We start from the raw sequence: 18,786 nt of genomic DNA on the forward strand, positions 1-18,786 counted from the left end.
GTAGTTCTATTTTTAATTGAGATTGAGTCATTTAAATAGGAGCATTGAATTTGTAAGGTCATGTAAGTTTCAGAGATTATTAATCTCTCAGTGAAATCATTGATGTTTTCTTCCCAGCTTTCTTGAAGTATGATTGACAAATAAAAATTGTATATATTTAAGGTATACGATGTGATGTTTTGATGTATGTATACATTGTGAAATGACGACCACAATAAAGCTAATTAATGCTCCATCTCACATAGTTACCATTTTTGTATGTGTGGTGAGAACACTTGAAATCTCTCTTAGTAAACTTCAAGTATACACTATTATTAACTATAGTTACCATGCTGTATGTATATTAGGTCTCCAGAACTTATTTATCTTACAATTGAAAGTTTGTACCCTTTGACCAGTATCTCCCCATTTCCTGAAATCCCCCAGCCCTGGTAATCACCAGTCTACTCACTGTTACTATGAATTCAACTTTTTTAGATTCCACATATAAGTGAGATCATGCAGTATCTGTTTTTCTGGCTTATTTTACTTAATATAATGTCCTCCTGGTTCACTCACATTGTGACAAGTGGCAGATGTCCTTCTTTTTTTAAGGCTGAATAATACTCCGTTTTGTGTGTGTGTGTGTGTGTGTGTGTGTAAGGTGTATTTGTATATCACATTTTCTTTATTCATTCATCTGTCAACAGATTGTTTCCATATCATGACTATTATGAATGATGCTTCTATGAACATGGGAGTGCAGATATCTCTTCAAGATAGTGATTTTATTTCCTTTAGGTGTATACCCAGAAGTGGGATTGTGAGATCATATGGTAGTTCTATCTTTAATTGAGATTGAGTCATTTAAATAGGAGCATTGAACTTGTAAGGAAGGTCTTGTAAGTTTCGGAGCCAAGGCCACCATTTGGGGGCCAGTAGTCAGAACACGCTGATCGCAAAAGGGAAGCAGGTGAATGCAGCTACTTAAGAGAGAAAATAGACAGTAAGTCCCATAGCCTCAGAGAGAAAGATACGGAGTGGGTGGCTCTTGGCTCTGACAGCTTTCTGTCCCTTACTTCAGTGCCATCTGTGGTCTAACTGCCACTTCCTGTTCTTGAGTTCCCTGCATTTCTTCTGAGTCTTTATAATAACTCCACCTCCACCTCAGTGGCTTTCTTTTTTCCCCTAAGACAGCGCTCTCATGTGGCTAGTTGTGTTCTCCCCTTCCTCCTGTTCTTGGCCTAATAAAACCACATACTTTCCACAACAGGAATACACACATACGCAGCAGGGACATTTATTTAGCTTGCTACAGCTCGAATATGCCAAGAAAAAGTAGTACTCTTCATTGTTTTCTAGAGTTTTCACCTGTGTATAAGTTACGTATTACTGCATAACAAAATTCCCCCAAACTTGGGAACTTAATAATAAACATTATCTCATAATTTCTGTGGGTCAGGAATTTGGGAGCAGCCTAGCTGCGCAGTTCTGGCGTGGGGCCCCACAAAGTAGAAGTCAAGATGTTGTCTGGACTGCAGTTACTTGACTAGGGCTGGAGGATCTGTTGCCAAGGTGGCTCACTGCCCTGTTGCTAGTTGGTGCTGGTTGGTGAGAGTCCTCAGTTTTCCCTGTGTGGACCTCTTCATGAGATGGCTGTAGTGTCCTTAGGACGGTGCCTGAGTAATCCAAGAGGGAGAGAGCCAGGCAGAAACTGTCCTTATGATGATCTAGCCTCAGATGTTACAGAGAATCACTTCTGCCACATTCTCTTCATTGGAAACAGGTTATGAGTCTGGCCCAGGTTTGAGGGAAGTAGTATTAGGTGTCACCATTTGAAGGCAGACATATCAAAGAATTTTAAAACCACCAGAACTAGAATTTGTGGACATATTTTAAAACCACCACAACTGTTAGGTTACAGGAAAAAAAAAATCCAGTAAAGTGTCCAATTCAGTCTCAAATATAGTTCAATTCATTTCTTAAGTGGTTCCCTTAAGTAGTATAAGTCTCCTTTGGATAAAAATGTTTCCTCTTTCATAATGCCTCCCAAGGTGGTCCTGTCATCTTCTCTGAAGATAATGTCCAATTTTATGGAGGGTGGGGAGGGGTAACATACACATCCCTGTGGAGTTCGTGAGAGAGGGTTCATTCCGGCTTCATTCTGGACCTAGAGTGTGCACTGGCAGGATTCCAACATGATGCCCCTTGCTGGCCTGATCACTGGGGAACCTGCTGGCCTGCGACGCCAAAGCCTGCAGCTGGTAGGTTCATGGCCTATTTTTGGCTTCAGGCAAATCTCCCAGGGAGAATCAGCCTCCTCCCCTTGGGGACTCTGCTTCCCCTTGGCCCCTGCTGTGGAGTCTCCTCACCTGACCATGCAGACCCCCTGGCCGTTAGTTGAGCATTCATGCTTCCAGGGAACAGGAAACGCTTGGGATAGTTGACTGCTCTGTATGCCTGCATACACTGTAGGGAACTTGCCATTGGCCCGAATGGCCATGCCAAGTGCAGAGAATGAGGGGTGAGGGGCCTAGGCCATGGTCCCCAAAGGAGAGCAAAGGCAGAGCGCTCTTGCCCTGAGTGCTCCTCTCAGCATGGAGGCAACTCACTGTGGTACACAGAGTAAGGGCCTCTAAAGATATTCATCCTAATACCCAGAACCTGTGAATATGTTACCTTACAGGGCAAAAGGGACTTCGTAGATGTGACTAAGTGAAGGGCCTTGAGAGGAGAGATTATCCTGGGTTATGTGGGTGGGCCCAATCCAGTGATTTTCCAGTCCAAGGTCAGAATCAAAGGGAGATGTGACTGTGGAATAATGGTTAGAGAGATACAACGTTGTTGGTTTTGAAGATGGAGTTAGGGAGCTATGAGTCAAGGAGTGTGGGTGGCAAGGAAACAGATTCTCCCTCTGTAGCCCCCAGAAAAGAACACAGCCCTGCTGTCACATCATCTTAGCCCAGGAAGTCCCATGCTGGATTTCTTACCTTCAGCACTGTAAGATAATAGATTTGTGTTGTTTTAAGCCACTATTTGTGGTAATTTGAAAGAGCCACGAGAGAAAATGAATGCACTCATGTCCGCCTTTGGGCTAGAAAGAGGTCACGCCCAGTGACTGGCTGCTGTATTCTCCTCTGTCTCTCTCTCTTTCTCTCTGAACCTGCGACCTAGAGGGAGAGACTCTTACTCTCTGTGTGCCATGTCATTGCCCACCATAGAGCAGAATTTATTACTTTTATTTTCATTCAGACGACAAAGTTGAAAGTAAGTACAGTAAACACCCATACACTTTCACCTAGATTCGCCAGTTGTTATTGTTTTGCCGTATTTACTTTGCCTCTCTGATTATGTGCATACATATGTTTTGTTGTTGTTGGACCGTTTGTGGGTATCTTGCATTCGTCTCGGCCCTGTGTCCTTAGTACTTCAGCACCTCCTAAGAATGAGGAAGTCTACCTATTAGCCACAATTCCTTTCTCACACCTAATAGAAATGAGGTTTCCACGACACTATCTAATACCCAGTTCACAAGACAAATTTCCCCAAAATATTTTAGAGCTTTTTTATACTAATTCTCCCTCCCTCCCCAGTCAGCATCTCATCCAATTACATGCTTTGCAATTGGTTTTCTTTAGTCTCTCTAATGTGTAACAGCTCACCCTTCTTATTTCACAACATTGACTTTCTGATAAGTCCAGATTAGTTCTCTTGTAGAATATTCTGCATTCTCAGTTTGGTTGCTTATTTTCTCATGAGGTCTTTAACCTGTTTCTCCTGCCTTTTTTTTTTTTTTTTCTTTTCCTCCAACTAGGCACCCTGTATAGAGGTTTGATTAAATTCAGGTTAAATGTTTTTAGAAAGAATACTTCCTCAGCAGTGTTGGGTAGGCTACATTGTTTTATGTTAGGCACTAATTTCAGGTTGTTCCACTGTTAGTAATGCTAAATTTGGTCACTTGGTTAAGATGGTGACCCCCTCCCAGTCTCAATATTGAAAAAGGACACATTTCCCTTTGCAGCTTATAAATAACCTACAAACAACCTGTTCCCAACAACTTTTCATCTCATATTTGAATACCTGTTGTGGTCCTTTCCTGAAGCAGTTATTTCACTGGGGCCTGTAAAAATGGTGTTCTAACCATTATATTCTGCATTTATTAGCTGGCATTCTTTCGGAAAAAGAGCTTTCTTTTAAGAGAAATATTTTAGTGAATCTCTCAGTGGACATTTGGATAGTGGTTTACTTTCAATTTTGTTTAAAGCAATTGGAAAGCTCTTGTGTTTTAAAAGAATGTGTTAACTCAGTTATTCCATTCAGTAATATCTCAGTAGCATCCTCAATATTTCCAGTTGTTTCTTTGCTTGGTTCCCGGGAGCTTTTAAAAATCCAGGCAGTTCACCATTGTAGGATTTGAGGTGGAGGTGGGTGAGAGGCTCACCAATCTATGGTAAAAGGGAAGAAAAACTACTAGATGGGAACCAAGAACCAGCATCATCTTGACTGAACCAATTCTCAGGACAATCAGCTTGTGGAAGTTGAGGATCTAGAAATTAATTCCCATAGAACTGCCTGCAGGCTCTGGGACCCCTTGGAAAGTTTTTTCCTGCCCCAGTCTGAAGGCCTGCTCTGTGGTACCAAATAGTCTGAGCAAAGTCTTCCATATTTGGTTGATGACAAAGAAAGGAATTTCGAGAATGGCTTTCAAAACAGTAGCTTGGATTTTAAGCCTATTGTCTTGCTATACACTCCTGTTTTGAATTTCAGAAGCTGAATATTATTTCCTTCTTTCTTTCTATTACTTTTATAGCTTCTGAACAGTGCCACACTCCCTATCCCCAAGGCAAATTGATTCCCCAGACAGGCAGAGGGGGAAGAAAATCACATAAATTATTTTCAAAATACTACCCCAGCCACACAAGTATTATGGGGTTTTATGGGTTTGGACGGAAGACAACTATCTATTTTCTTCCACATGGCCAGGAATAAGTTTGGTGATTATAAATTTAATATTTTTAACAGAATTAGTATATTACATAACATGTTTAATAGCCATCGTTAATAATATTTATGATTCCTTATAAAATCGTTTTTATTATTTTATCATTAATCTATGATGTTCACATGCAATCATCCTAAGAAGAATGAATAATTTGGTCTTTTTTGCGGGGGGAGGGTCTCAAATAATTTAAAGCAATCTTTTTGATTTCTTCTGTCAAAGGCCCATAGTAATGAGTCACATCAGTCACATTAAATTGACAAGTTATTTTAATGAAGTCCATTATCAACGATACAGAATAGTATAGTGTAACATGCCTGCTCTGGAGTCAGCTTAAATAGTCTCAATCCTAGCTCCCCCACTAAGCAGGGCATACTGCTTATCTTTTCTAAGTTTCCTTGTCTGTAAAACAGGAATGTTAATAATAGCACCTTTCTCATGGTTTGATAGGAGAATTAAATACCATCATGTACTAAATACCTGGTGCATGATCAATATTAGCTCGTTTTGTTGTTGTTGCTGTTATTATTATTATTTTCACTAAAAGAAAAGAAACATTATCTAAATCACCATCTGGCTGGCTCTCTAAAAGTTTCTTGAAACACATATCCAGCTTTCCTGATAAATCAATTTTCCGAAAGTGGCAAGTATTAGAATTAACACAGTTGAATTTCTCTGTGAGTCTTACATAGAAAAACTAGAATTAACTTGATTCTTATCCTAAAATAGAAGAAGTAAATATCTTAAGCTGTGGATATTGGGCCAGGAAGGAGCTTCAGTTTCTTGAAATTATACCCCAGCTCCTCTATGCTACCTCTTTTCTTATAGAGTTTGCGTTACTTCACATTGAAAGTCAGCATTTTTACCCCCCCCCCAAATAAATATTCAGAATTGTCATGCATAAGATTCTGAGTTAGAAACAATCAGTTACATGCATGCCTGATGAGACAAGAGTATAGCTAGCTGCAGCTCCTGACTTAGGATAGTCCAGTGCTATCCAGGGGATTGACCTTATTATTCAAATTTATTTTTATTTAAAATAATCCAGCAGATCATGTTAAACAGTATTTATTTTCTCTCCTATAATATTGTAAAGCATTCACTTATTATTCTTAGTTCAGGTGTGGTTCTAAAGTATCTCCCAATTAAGACTGTTAGACTTAGATGAATGGCCTTATAAAAGTCAGAAGCCTCAGCCTGAGAAGAAATATGTTTCCCGTGTTCTTCCCTCTGCTCTGTGATGGCGTGGTCAAAGTCACTCTGTGAAGCTGGCATTTTCATTCAATTGCACCTAAATAGATTTTTGAGGAAAGAAGCAGTGGAGGATGGAGGGAGTTACCATCGCAGTGTCCATACTAATTCCTAGAATCCTTTCAAGATTTAGGGTCAGCAACAATTCAGTAAAAAAGGGCCCATTAGGTAAATTTGGCTCTGAAAATGCTAATTGAAAGTCCTCCTCTGCAATTCAGTCCTGTTCCCTCTCCCTTTCTTTAGTCAGCAGGGTCCCATGGTGACTGGTTCTGAACAAAATCATCCCCTTCAGCAGTTACCTAGCACCATGGCAACCAGGACGTCAGCAAAGCAGGAAAGACCCTGCACAAAACAGCTCCTACCAGGCTCCTTCTCTTCCTCTAACTCAGCCCTGCCTGAGGCCTGTGGTTGTGGCTAAACACATCTGGACGTGCACACTCAGGAAATCCTACGTGTTTCTGTGGTAGTGCCTGTGAGCGCAGATATATGGGCACATGGTAAACTGTGTAATGAGAATTTCCCCTCCCCCGCAAAACGTGGAGCATGTTTAAAGGGTGGGGATGGGTGGTGGGATGGGGATGGGGAGGTGAACATGGGATCGTCTTTATTTAGGTTTAATGATATGTGAAAATTATATTTGTGCTTATAAGGTTACAGTAAGTTGATAGTAGGGGAAGTTGGAGCCCTACGTATATATAGCCTGATGTATATTTAGGCACAAGACCTCAGGGAAGTATTTTTTAGAATATTTTTATTTACCTGAGAGTGAAATAGACAAATGGCTTTAATGAGCACTGAGGGGGTGTAATGCTGTCCGTGGTGCTGAACACTTGATTGTCTCAGATGGGCAAGGGGGCTCCAAAGGGAGGTTAGGGAACACCTTGGCCATGTTAGGGTACTGACGATAAGAAAGAAAGAGGGGGCCTGGGGAGAAAGCATCCTTCCCTTCCCTTCCAAGCAATTCTGAATGCCCAGGGAAAATGTCCAGATGAAAAATAAAACAAAAAATAAAGTGGAGAAGGCTGGAGGTTTGGATGGTTGAGTCTTCCCCTTTTCATATGGAGATTTTTGGTCAGAGCCAATCAGGTCGGAGATTTCTGCTGCTGTGCTCCTGAAAGGAAAAGTGGGGGAAGGGAGAGAGAAGCTGGCCACGTTCTCCCCTTGAGCCACATGATCCATTTCCCATGTGACACATTCCAGAGCCCTGGAAAGAAGAAGGGAGGGGCACTAAGAGACTGGGGCTGGGGATGGGAAGATGGTTTAACAGTCAACCCTGCACAGCGTCATCTTGTCTTCCTACCAGGAAGCAGGCTCTGAGCCAAGGGAAAGGCAGAGGACAGATATGAATGTGTTCTCAAGCTTTCCTGGTGGTTTATGGCATTCTCCAAACTCCTCTGCAAGGGCTGTTCCTGACCAAGAAGACCCAGGGAGACCGTCTCTGAAATCAAGTCCGGATGAAGGTATGTGTTAGAGATCCCGCCGTTGCGTGGCTGAAATTTGGCTCAGAGGACACAATACCTTCTGTTTTCCAGGCAATTTGGAGATTTTGTCCCGGCTTAGATGCTGGTTAGGGGCTTTAGATTTGTCACAGGTCCAGAAAAGATGCCTAGGTAGTTCTGTAAAATGAATAATTCGTCACAATAACTGCCTGTTGAAGAAGAATGAGGTGGAAATTGTATATAGTGATAATTAATAAAACAAAGCACTCATCGCTGAAAAGGATTTTTTTCCTTTGAATCCTGGAAATAAGGGAAAAAATAATATTACTGACACCAGCCAGATTGCATTGTCACTGCAATAAAATCCTGTTTCATCCTTTTTCAGCTGCTTATTCTGTGCCCATGTTCCCAGAGGTTATTGGCAGTGGCTTAGGGAGCCTGAGTGTGCTGGCATGCTGTTTCTTTGTGCTGTGTGATTGTCTTCCTTCTGATGTTCCTGGTACTAGGAGTGCTTGTGATTGTTTCCAGCTCTCTTTTAGGGACAGTAGACCGCCACCAAATTCCATATATTTCAGAATAGCTACCAAGAAGGCTCCCAGGAAGTTCTCAAAGGAATCTTCCAAAGTTACAGGCTAAAAGAATCTGCCATACGCTCATATCTTGATATCTTTGACTATTTCTATCCAGTACAAAGAGAGGAACTAGCAAATTTACATTTCATTTTGTCTAATTTTAACAGATACTTATAAGTTCTTGTTTTGCGTAAGGCATCATTCTAAGCACAATCAGTTGTTTAATCCTTACAGTAACCCTCTGAGGAAGATATTCTTAGTACCCACATTTTGGAGATGAAGAAACTAAGGCACAGAGAAGTTAGGGAATTTTCCCAAGGTCACACAGCTAACAAATAGGAGAAACAGGGTTTGGATCCAAGAAACTTGACCCCAGAGTCCATGATCTTAACCACTGAACTATGCTGCTTCCCTGCTCCTTTTATTTCAAATGATGTCAACAGTTGATTTGGCTACAAATTTGTTCAGCTGACGCTCCTAGAACATTGAATCAGCTTGCCTGGCTGAAACAAATCCCCAGTGAAATCTATATTTAATCTTGAATTATCCCGATAGTCATATTCTGTACCCCCAAATAACCCAGTAAGTAATTGCCTGTTCTTCTCTTCCCTTTGTGCTGTATAGATATCTGGTAGTAAAACACTGTGTTGCTCTGGTGACCAAATGATGTCTAAAGGAAAGAAAGAAATCTAAAATTACATCATGGTTGATTTTTTTTTTTTTTTAAGCCTAGAAACATTCTTCCATCCTCAGGACCTAGTAACAAGACCAGCCTAAGCTTATTAACTTTAACAGTACTTACCTGGTTTTCAAAATAAAATAAATAGATTTAAAACTTCTAAGATTATAAACATAAACTATGTTATCAAACTGACTAGATTTATTGCTTTAAAATAATATCATACTTTAAAATAGGGAATATGCCTCTCTTTTTGCAAATTATTTTAGGTTTTTAAGGGGAAAAGAATTTTTTTAACTTCTGGAAATATCTGAAATATAAGGGTTACCTCCTTTTGGTCTGTGTAGTTTCCCTCCTGGGCCTTGATGAGAAAAGATGACTGATCTCATTCTTATATGCTGTGGGAAAACTTAGAGAACTTACTAGGTCAGAGATACAGAGAGGAAGAAAATGGGATAGGAATCCAAAATTTGTGAAATTCCTCACTATATGAGGTGTTTCCCTTCAGGGTTTCAGTGAAGAATACTTTGAGAGGCAAGTGTCCCCTTGACACCTTGAACTTTATTGAACTTTAGTTCTTAGATTAAGCCTTTGATCCCTACCGAAGTCTTCATTTCCCTGGACAAGTACACATCACACTGTTGTAGTCATCTGGAGTCAGCTTCTGCACAGAAGGGACTGTCTCCTTCCATCTCTGGGTTTCTAGCACTTAGCACCAGGCCTGTTTATGATACCATCTCAGTATACACTTGCAAATGAAGAATGGGGAGGCGAGACTGACAGTATTCTGGGGGCCTAGGCCTATTTTGTTTTGCATGCTTTTATGGGGAGGATAGTGAGGAGGTAAAAATGTGGTAGGAGGGAACTTGGCAACAGTCAAATACTGTCTGAAATTTACATATGCTAGTCAGACCCTGGAGCAGCAGCGGCCTAGAGTTCCATAAGCATCCATAAATTCTTTCCAGGGGAGTACCAACCCCCTGACATGTTATTTCTATTTAGAATGAAGTTCTCCTGACATTTTTATTTACAGCTAGATGGAGGCACCCCCAGATCGTCTCATTTTCCTATGATATTTTGCCTGACACCAGCTCCCAACATTGAAATAGTTCACCTGGGGTTGAGAGTGAATGTTTTGAGAAGGTCCCTGATCAACTGTGCCTCTCAGTTGAGAACATGGCACCAAGAGCCCACCCCACAGACTACAGGACTCCTCCCTGGAGAACGATGGGATCTTCAGGGTCAGAGTGGGTTGAGCCAGACTTCTTTTTCCATACCGTGGCAATTATGACCTGAGTACGAAAGATTGTCTCAGGGCATCTCGAAAGGTTGCTTAGGATTTGAATTTAAGTTAGCAGGCTGACTAGGCTTAAAATACACAAATATAACCTATTCTATTGTTTTTCCATCTGATTAAGTTAGTAAGGAGCATTAAGAGTGGGGTTTGTGGATAAGGTGTGGGTCCTTGAATCCTGTCTACTCCTCCTCCTGATCCTCAGTGTGACCTGGAGTGAATGAGTTGTGGAAAAGAAACAGCCCTGCTGGACGCACAGTGCAGCCGGGCCAGTGCTGCCTGCCCACCGCATGCTTGCCGGCCTTCTCAGATGAGCCAGGCTAGTGCACACAAGGGGCTTAGATCTGGAAGCCTCTCTGGGCTTCCTACTCATTCCTCTCAGAACTGAAAGGGGGCAGTCCTCTCGACCAGCTGAACAGGAGAAGATATAACAGAGAGAAAGTGGAGAGGTTCCCCTGAGGAGAGGCCTTGCCAAGAATGCTTTCAGCTTGGAGGCTAGGGATGAAAGAAGAAACAAGAAGAGGGACAGTGAGCATGCCGTTGATGAGCATGTGAAAGTGATGCCTGAGTCCTGCCTTTCACTCTCAGTAACTTCCCGCTGCTAGTAAGCCCTACCTGCTGAATTATCAGGTCCTTTCCTAGGATGTATATGTAGGGAGGAGGAAAGAATAGAGAGAAGGACCAGAGTGTGGATGCAGTTTCTCCTCTGAACCCAGGCAAACAGCAGGGTGAGATGGGAGGTGGCTTATCCAGGAGGACAGTTTAAAAAGCAAAAGGGAAGTTACCATCACAAATATATTTCCTTGTTTATATAGAGTCATTTTTCCTGGGCTAAACTTTGAAAGCACTCATCTATTGGAGCCTCTCATTCAGCATATTTCCAAGGCACTGGATGTCTGTCATGTTTAATCCTGGTGGAGATTCTCTGATATGCATTATTAGCCCTAATTCCTGATCAGGAAACTGAAGCTCAGAGTAACTTCTGCCCGAAGTCACACACAACAAATAAAGTCAGGATCTGAATCCAGGTCTTTCTGATTCAGTGCTCTTTCCACTATATCACAAAGTAAAGTTCTTTCCTCTGCATTCTTTAAAAAAATATGTTTTTGGATATTAGAGTAATACAAATACAGTGCTAGAAAATTTGGAAAATATAAAGAAATGTAAAAGTATACTGAAAATAAAAATCAGTCATGGTCTGGCCACCTAGAAACAATTTATTTTAAAATTGTGGTGTTTTTCTTCTCAGTCTTTTTCAGTGCATATAGTGGTAATGAAAGTAAACATCTGTTAAACACTGGCTTTTTTCCACACATTGTTCTTAGCTCCTTTCTGTGTCATTTATTTTATTCTCACAACAAATCAATAAGGTGGATACTGTTATTATCCTAATTTTACTGGTAAAGATACTCAATAAGCACACAGATGTTAAGTAACTTGTACAAGTAGTAAGTGATTTGAAACCCAGGCAGGTTGGCTTGAGAGCAGAGTTTTTCAGCCTCAGCACTATTGGCATCTTGGGTCAGGTAATTCTCTGTTGGGGGTGGGGGAAGCCGTCCTCTTTATTGTAGAATGTTTAGTAGCATCCCTGGCCTCTACCTACCAGACGTCAACACGTTCCTCCCTGAGATGTGACAACCAAGAATTCTCCCAATATTGTTAAATGTCCCCCGGGAGGCAAAATGACCCTGAACCACTAGTCCAAGAGCCTGTGCTCTCCACCATGCATTATGGTTGAGATAATGTAGCCTCTTCATATTTTAAATGTATTTAGAGTTATTTTCTTCTACATCTAAAGGAGGAAATACACCTTCGAATTTGGATGCAGGCTATGAAACCTTCCTTGGATGTCAGTGGCTTTAAAGAGCATAAGTAGGAAATTAGTTACTTCCAGGGAAATGCTCATTAGTACGCTTTTGTAACAGGTTTTTCGAATTCCACCATTGCCCGATGTGGAGAGTAGCCATGCTGCTCTCTCTTACAACCTTTTTCCCTGGTTCTATGTGTCGGGTACCCTTAGCCTTCAAGAATTCAGATTTCAAGTGTACACTTACAGTATAGCAGGCAGTGCTTAACCAAAGTGTCAAAATATGTCCCAAACAAAGGATGTCTGTTGCAAATAATTTCTGGCTAATAGAATACAAAAGTTTGCTGGTGATTCATTTTTTAAAAAAATAATTAGAATAAATTTAAGGATATCTACATAATTATTTTCTTTTCAGCATGACTTTTTAGTTTGAAGATTGTAGGCTGAGCTCCTAGGGCTGCACATAATTCTGGATGTGTCTGTAGGAGTGTATCACATGTATGAACACATTTGTCACATCTGCCCCTGAAGAACAGGTTGAAAATTGCTGGTGTTGGTGATTTCTGTCAATCATTGCTGATATGCAGAGAGGGTTAAAATAAGAAGAACTGAGAATTGATAGTAGTAGCATTTTAACTTATTAAATGTCTAAAAATATATGGCACTAAAATATATATCAACCATGTGAAACATATGCAAATACATGTTCAACCATATTTTCAGTCACATCTGACCACATATTATAGTTGCATAGTTCGTCCATGAAAAATAAACATTACTGCAAATTCGAATCTAACTCCGCTCCATGAACTTGAAGGTTGCTTTCTTGGAAAAGCCTGATTGAGGACACTGGTGCAGATCAAAATTTACCCAGAGTGTTGATGTGAACTTGATGTGAGACAGAATGTAAATGCTTCTGAAAAATGGAAGTTCTTAGTAAGTCCCTGTTCCATGCTTATACTTGGTTCTTAACAAACCTCACCTTTTCGGATAGCTATAAATCGCATCTACTGTACAGCTCTTTGCTTTAAGTGTAATGAGTTTGGTCTTTGCCTCCCCACCTCTCCCCTATTTCAGTCTCACAACTAAAGATGCTGATATTGAAATCAGAGATTGGAAATGAAACTGAACATTTCCCTCCCAAACTTGAACTCAGCAAGCACACAACAGCTGTTTAAAAAATGTTTGTTGTAATAAATGGAGTTTGGTGAGATGTAAATTCTGTGGCCAAATTTGAAAGATCCCATTCTGGGAAGAGAGGTGTGGAAAATTGGTAGAGGACTGTGAGGATTTCTAGCAAGTATTTCTCCCCGCCAAAAAGTTTGGTGTTACATGGGATGGGAAGCAAACACAGATGGCAGGTTTTCTTAGACCAGACCACTTCTTGCAAGGAATCTTCAGTAGGAGATTGTTGGCACATCCATGGTAACTATTGAGGAGGGCCTGGCTGGCCCCTTGGTACAAATTCACCTTTCCTTTGGAGACCGAGACTACTGGCCTTGGACCGGGCCCCAGCAGCCCTAAACAGCTTCCCTCTCCACCCATCAAAATGTACTTTCAGGATGAGCTCTCCGCCAGTTGAAAGTGGTGGGTTATACATTAAATGAATGTGTGTTGCTGGTTACAATGTCTACCCATCAATTTTAGTTCATAAAGCAAAAATGACCCCAGAAATCATCTAGACCAACTCATTCATGTTGTAGACACGGAAACAAAGATTCAGGGAGATTAACTTACTTAAGGTCCTCACACTGATATAAAAATAAGACCTGGGTCTCTTGACTTGCTATTCAGTGCTTCGAATTATAACTTGGGTTTCTTAGCCTCCAGTCTAACATTTAAGGTAAAGTAGAAAGTACTACATTCTTTAAGCTTTTGGGGGTTTCTAATATTCTAGATGATGGTGGGGTAGTGGAAAGTGATAGAATGGCTGGACTGAGTTTCAGTTTTCACACTCAATTATGTAACAAATGCTATATTGAATTAGTTTCTATTGCTGCTCTTACAAAGTAACACAAACTTAGTGGCTTACCATAACAGCCATTTATTACACCACAGTTCTGCAGGTCAGAAGTCTGGATGGGCCTGGCCCATTTCTCTGCTTAGAGTGTTGGCTGGACCGTGCTCCTTTTTAGAGGCTCCAAGGGTGATTCCCTTTCCAAGCTTGTTTCAGTGGTTGGCAGAAACCAGTGCCTCATGCTTTGTAGGACCAAGGTCACATTTCCTGGATGGCTCTCAGTTGGGGGCCACCCATAACTCCCAGAGGCCTCTCCCTGGTTCTTCTCCCTGCAGCTCAGAGCCAGAACAGCACGTTGATTCCTTCTCATGCTTGGAATCTGTCTGGCTTCTGCCACATCTCTCTGCTACCAGCCGAGAAAGTTCTCTCTTTGTAAGGGCTCATTAGTTTGGGTCCCCCCGGATAATCCAGGATAATCTTCCCATTTTAAGTTCCATAACCTTAATTATATATGCAGAGTCCCTTTTGCTATATAACGTAACATATTCACAGGTTCCAGGGATTGGAGCGTGGCCATCTTTGGGGGGCCATTCTGCCTACCATACACATTATTTCCTTTAAATAACAGCAAGGCTCCATCCTACCAGGATGATGGGAAAGTCGGTGACAAACGTTACTGGGACTCTCTTCCTCTTTCTAGGTCCTGCAGCTCTTACACACAACAAAGTATATAGGGTGATCCCTCTAGGCTTGGATCCCTTCTGATTATAGCAGAGATGTAATTATGGCCTGAGCTGGTGTGTGTCCTTGAAGGCTGGTGGAGCTGCTGCCTCGGGACCACCCCTTCCTCCCGCCCTTGGAGCAGTGGCCTCTTTTCCAGCTGGGGAGCTCTGTTCCTTGGATACGCCTCGGTCACCACCTGTCCCTTACCCGGAGCACAGTGAGGAGGTGAGGCAAGGGTCCCAGGCCTACCATTTCTTTTTAACTGCTTTATTTACATGCCATAAAATTCACTCATTTTAAGGGTACAATTCATGATTTTTGTTACATTTGCAGAGTTGAACAACCATCACATAATCCAACTCCAGAACGTTTTCATCATCCTCAATAGATCCCTTGTGCCCATTCAGGACTCCCCTTTGCAGGGCTCCAGGGGGCACAGCCACAAGCAAGGAGGTCCTTGTTTCTCCCTCCTCCCCTCTACGGAAATCCCCCCGGGGAACCTAGCTTCCAGAAAACAAGAGCCAAGGAAACAGGTTTGTGTCAGGCCCCATGAGACAACTCTTCTAAGACAAGGCAGCATTTTGGGCCTGGATTCTTCCTCAGAAGGAGATAGGAGAAAAGTCCCAGCAAGGAGCATAGCACATGCACATCGGTATCTCAGCGACATATCCTGTCTCTGTCAGGTGATGGAATCTTCCAGTTGCAGTTACCAGTGGGCAGCCGCTGACCCCATGGAGCAAGCGACCTGCAGGGGAGTGAGTCAGACCTTGTCTCCTCCCTGCTTCCTTCCTCTCTAAGCAGAAAGAAGGTGTTCTTTGCTCCCAGCTTAACTGACCTGCTGGGCACATAGTGCGGAGTGGGGAGGGAGAATAGGAGAGCCGATCTGTGGCATAAGAGTGAAAGGAAGTTCCCAGAAGCACTTTGTCCCTCCAGGCTGCACTTACCCCCTCTTTCTCTCTTCCATGCCCCCATGTGATAGGTTCTTTTGACTGCAAAGAATTCTGAGTCACCTTAAGAACAGCAGCCTATCATAAGAGCAGTCCTAAGGCCAGGCCACAAGGAGCCTTAAACATTGTTCAGGGTCTGGAAGGAGGCAGGGGATCCAGGGCAGCGTGGGGACCAGGTTTCCTTGTCCTGTTGTCTGTCTGCAGCAGGGGTCCTGGCGAGTCTACCGTTAGATGCCTCCATTCTCTGTCCCTGCTTCCCCTGCCTCCATGGCTTCCCCAACCTCCCAGCCCAAGAGAGGGCCCTCCTGCCAAGCTCTCCTATAACAGCGCTTTCCTCTCATAGAACTTACTACAACTTCCTGTCTTTATTTGTGTTTATTTCTTACTCTTCTCTCCACCTCTCCACAACTGATTAGACTTTGACCTTCATGAGGGCAGGGACACAGTTTTGTTTGCCATTATATATCCAGTTATTAGCACAGTATGTTCTGGCATGTAGTAGGATCTTAAAATATGTTTATGGAATGATGAATGAGTTAATAAAAATAGGCAAAGAATCTGAAGAGACATTTCTCCAAACTTATATATTCAGCCGCCAACTGGATAGCTCTACTTGGGTATCTAGTAGGAATGTAACTCAGCTAAAATAGAATTGTTGATTTCCAGCTCCCCGGACTTTTTCTTGCCCCATCTCAGACCCTCAAACCTAGGAGTCATCCCCATCCCCTACCCCATCACACATCAGCAAATCTTGGTGGCTCTGTCTCCTAAATATTTTCAATATCCATCTGTTTTTTTTCTACCTACACTGCTACTGCCCTGGTCTGAGCCACCATCGTCATGTACCTAGGTTATTGTAAAGGCCTCTTAGCTGGTCTCCCTTCTACTCTCAGCCACCTACACAGCAACTAAAGTTGTATTTTTAAAGCACAAATCAGGTCATGCTCATATCTCTTTGTTGCTTAAAACCTGCAGTGGATTTCACTGCAGTAAGAATGACAGCTGTGCCCTTCAGTGTCATGTGTGATCTGACCCTTGCCCATATATCTGATTATATCATTTTCTTCCACATTCATGTGCTCCAGCCACATAAAAAGCTCGTTCTTGCCCCAGGACCTTTGCACTCATTGTTCCTTCTGCCTAGAATGCTATTCTAATTTCCACATGGCTGGCTTCCTGTCATTGGAGTTTCAGCTCTAGTATCACTTCTGAGAATCCTTCTCTGATGACTCTACCTGAAATAAGACCCTGTATCAGTCAGGATGCATTTAGAGGCAAATAACAGAAAACTCAAAAGGGCTTAAGACATAAAGGAACTTACTACTTATTTAATAAGTAGTCTGGAGGCAAGTGTTCTAGCAGCACCATGTCAGGGCACTGGGTGATATCTTAGTGAGTCTTAGGACTTTCCTTGACCTTATAACATACCACCCAGTGCCCTGATGTCATTACATGACAGTTTATAAAGGCAGGAATTGAGGGACACCAAGCCCATAAGAGAGTACACTCCCCACGTGCCCTTTTCCTTTTATTAAGAAATATTTTCCCAAGAGCCTCCCAGCATCCTGCAAGGAGTCCTTCTCTTGTCTCAGTAGCCAGAAGCAGACGATGTTGATGTGACCACCCCTGGCTGCAAGAGATGGTGGGAAGTGATGACCTTTCCTTTTCAGCTGCTGGAGAGAGGAAGGCAAGGGAGAAGTTGGGAATGGCCACTGGGTAACCAGCCAACCATATGCCATCCATTTGCCACCCATTTTGGTCCTTCATTCTGCTTTATTTTTCTCCATAGCACTGTTTCTTTATTAATTGCATAATTTTTCTCGTTTAGCTGTGTAATAGTGTTCCTCCCACTAGAGGAAAGCGCCATAAAAGCAGAGCCCTGTCTAATTAACGTCTGCATCTCCAGCAAATAGCGCAATCCTGACTCACACTAAATCATAAAAAATACTGGATAAATGTGTGATTGAGGACTACTTTGCATACACCATCCTAACAAATTAGTCATTTCGTAGGGTGAAGTTTCTTGGTGTTTCTTTTTCTTTTTCTTTCCTGTTTTATTTGACTACAGACTTTGTGAGAACAGTAGAGAGACAGGGAAGCTCAGTGTTATTAAACCCTTCCACACAGAACCCTACTAAGTGGCAGCTGGGGGTGGGAATACTGGATAGTGTCCTTTATACACATCCCCCAAGAGGAGCCAATATGACATGACCTTTCCTCCTGCAACTTGGTTTACAAAGAATTAGGGGAGGATTGCAGCTCATGGTTAACATAAATCTCCACGTGGGGTGAAGCTCGGGCTCCTTTCTGTTTGAATCCTTTAGGTCGGGTATCTGCTCCAGCACCAGCCATCCCTGAACAAAACTGTCAAGTTGGTGAAGTTTATCTTCCTCAGCTTCAGACTTTCACCCTCCACCCACCCCTTCCCACAGTGACACCCCATCATTCTCTCAGATCCTGACTGTCCTTGTAGTGTTTGCTTTTGGCATCTTTCCTGTTTTCATGTTCACTAAGATCATAGATCTCAGAGATAGAAGGGGTCTCAGAAATCACCACTGCTCTATTGATAATATGTAAAAGATTTACTCTTTAAGAAGCATTTAAGGGCTTCCTAGGTGGCGCAGTGGTTGAGAATCCACCTGCCAATGCAGGGGACACAGGTTCGATCCCTGCTCCAGGAAGATCCCACATGCCACAGAGCAGCTAAGCCCGTGCACCACAACTATTGAGCCTGAGCTTTAGAGCCTGTGAGCCATAACTATTGAGCCCATGTGCTGCAACTACTGAAGCCCACACACCTGGAGCCCATGCTCTACAACAAGAGAAGCCACGGCAATGAGGAGCCTGCGCACCACAACGAAGAGTGGCCCCCACTCACCACAACTGAAAAGAAAGCCTGCGCACAGCAAAAAAGACCCAACACAGCCAATAAAATAAGTAAATAAATTAAAAAAAAAAAAGAAGCATTTACATTTTAAATGGAGCTTTGGTGCTCACTTCGGCAGCACATATACTAAAATGGGACTTTGGCTTTTAAAGAATGATGCTCTAATGGTGAGAAAAGCTGGGGGGATAGAAGCCTTCTTTGTTTCTGGAAATCAAGCCAAGGATGCTGACTCTGTTAATTTCTAATATTTTA

At 42.3% G+C, this 18,786-nt stretch overlaps 1 protein-coding gene across 4 annotated transcripts in view; it reads left to right on the forward strand.

Moving 5' to 3' along the window:
• Positions 1–18,786, forward strand: part of GPR19 (G protein-coupled receptor 19) — a 31,252-nt gene that overhangs the window by 3,662 nt on the left and 8,804 nt on the right. Inside the window, exon 3 of one of the 4 annotated variants that reach the window (XM_057703158.1) lies at positions 7,631–7,689. The exons of 1 other annotated variant lie outside the window; for it this stretch is intronic. The gene's annotated coding sequence lies outside the window, so the exon portion shown is untranslated. Of the gene's footprint in view, positions 1–7,477; positions 7,690–18,786 lie in introns of those variants that run through there. 2 more of the 4 variants (XM_057703155.1, XM_057703157.1) reach the window with 2 other exon arrangements.

The sequence above is a fragment of the Hippopotamus amphibius genome, chromosome 12 (genome assembly GCF_030028045.1).
Source record: "Hippopotamus amphibius kiboko isolate mHipAmp2 chromosome 12, mHipAmp2.hap2, whole genome shotgun sequence".
Taxonomy (NCBI): Eukaryota; Metazoa; Chordata; class Mammalia; order Artiodactyla; family Hippopotamidae; genus Hippopotamus; species Hippopotamus amphibius.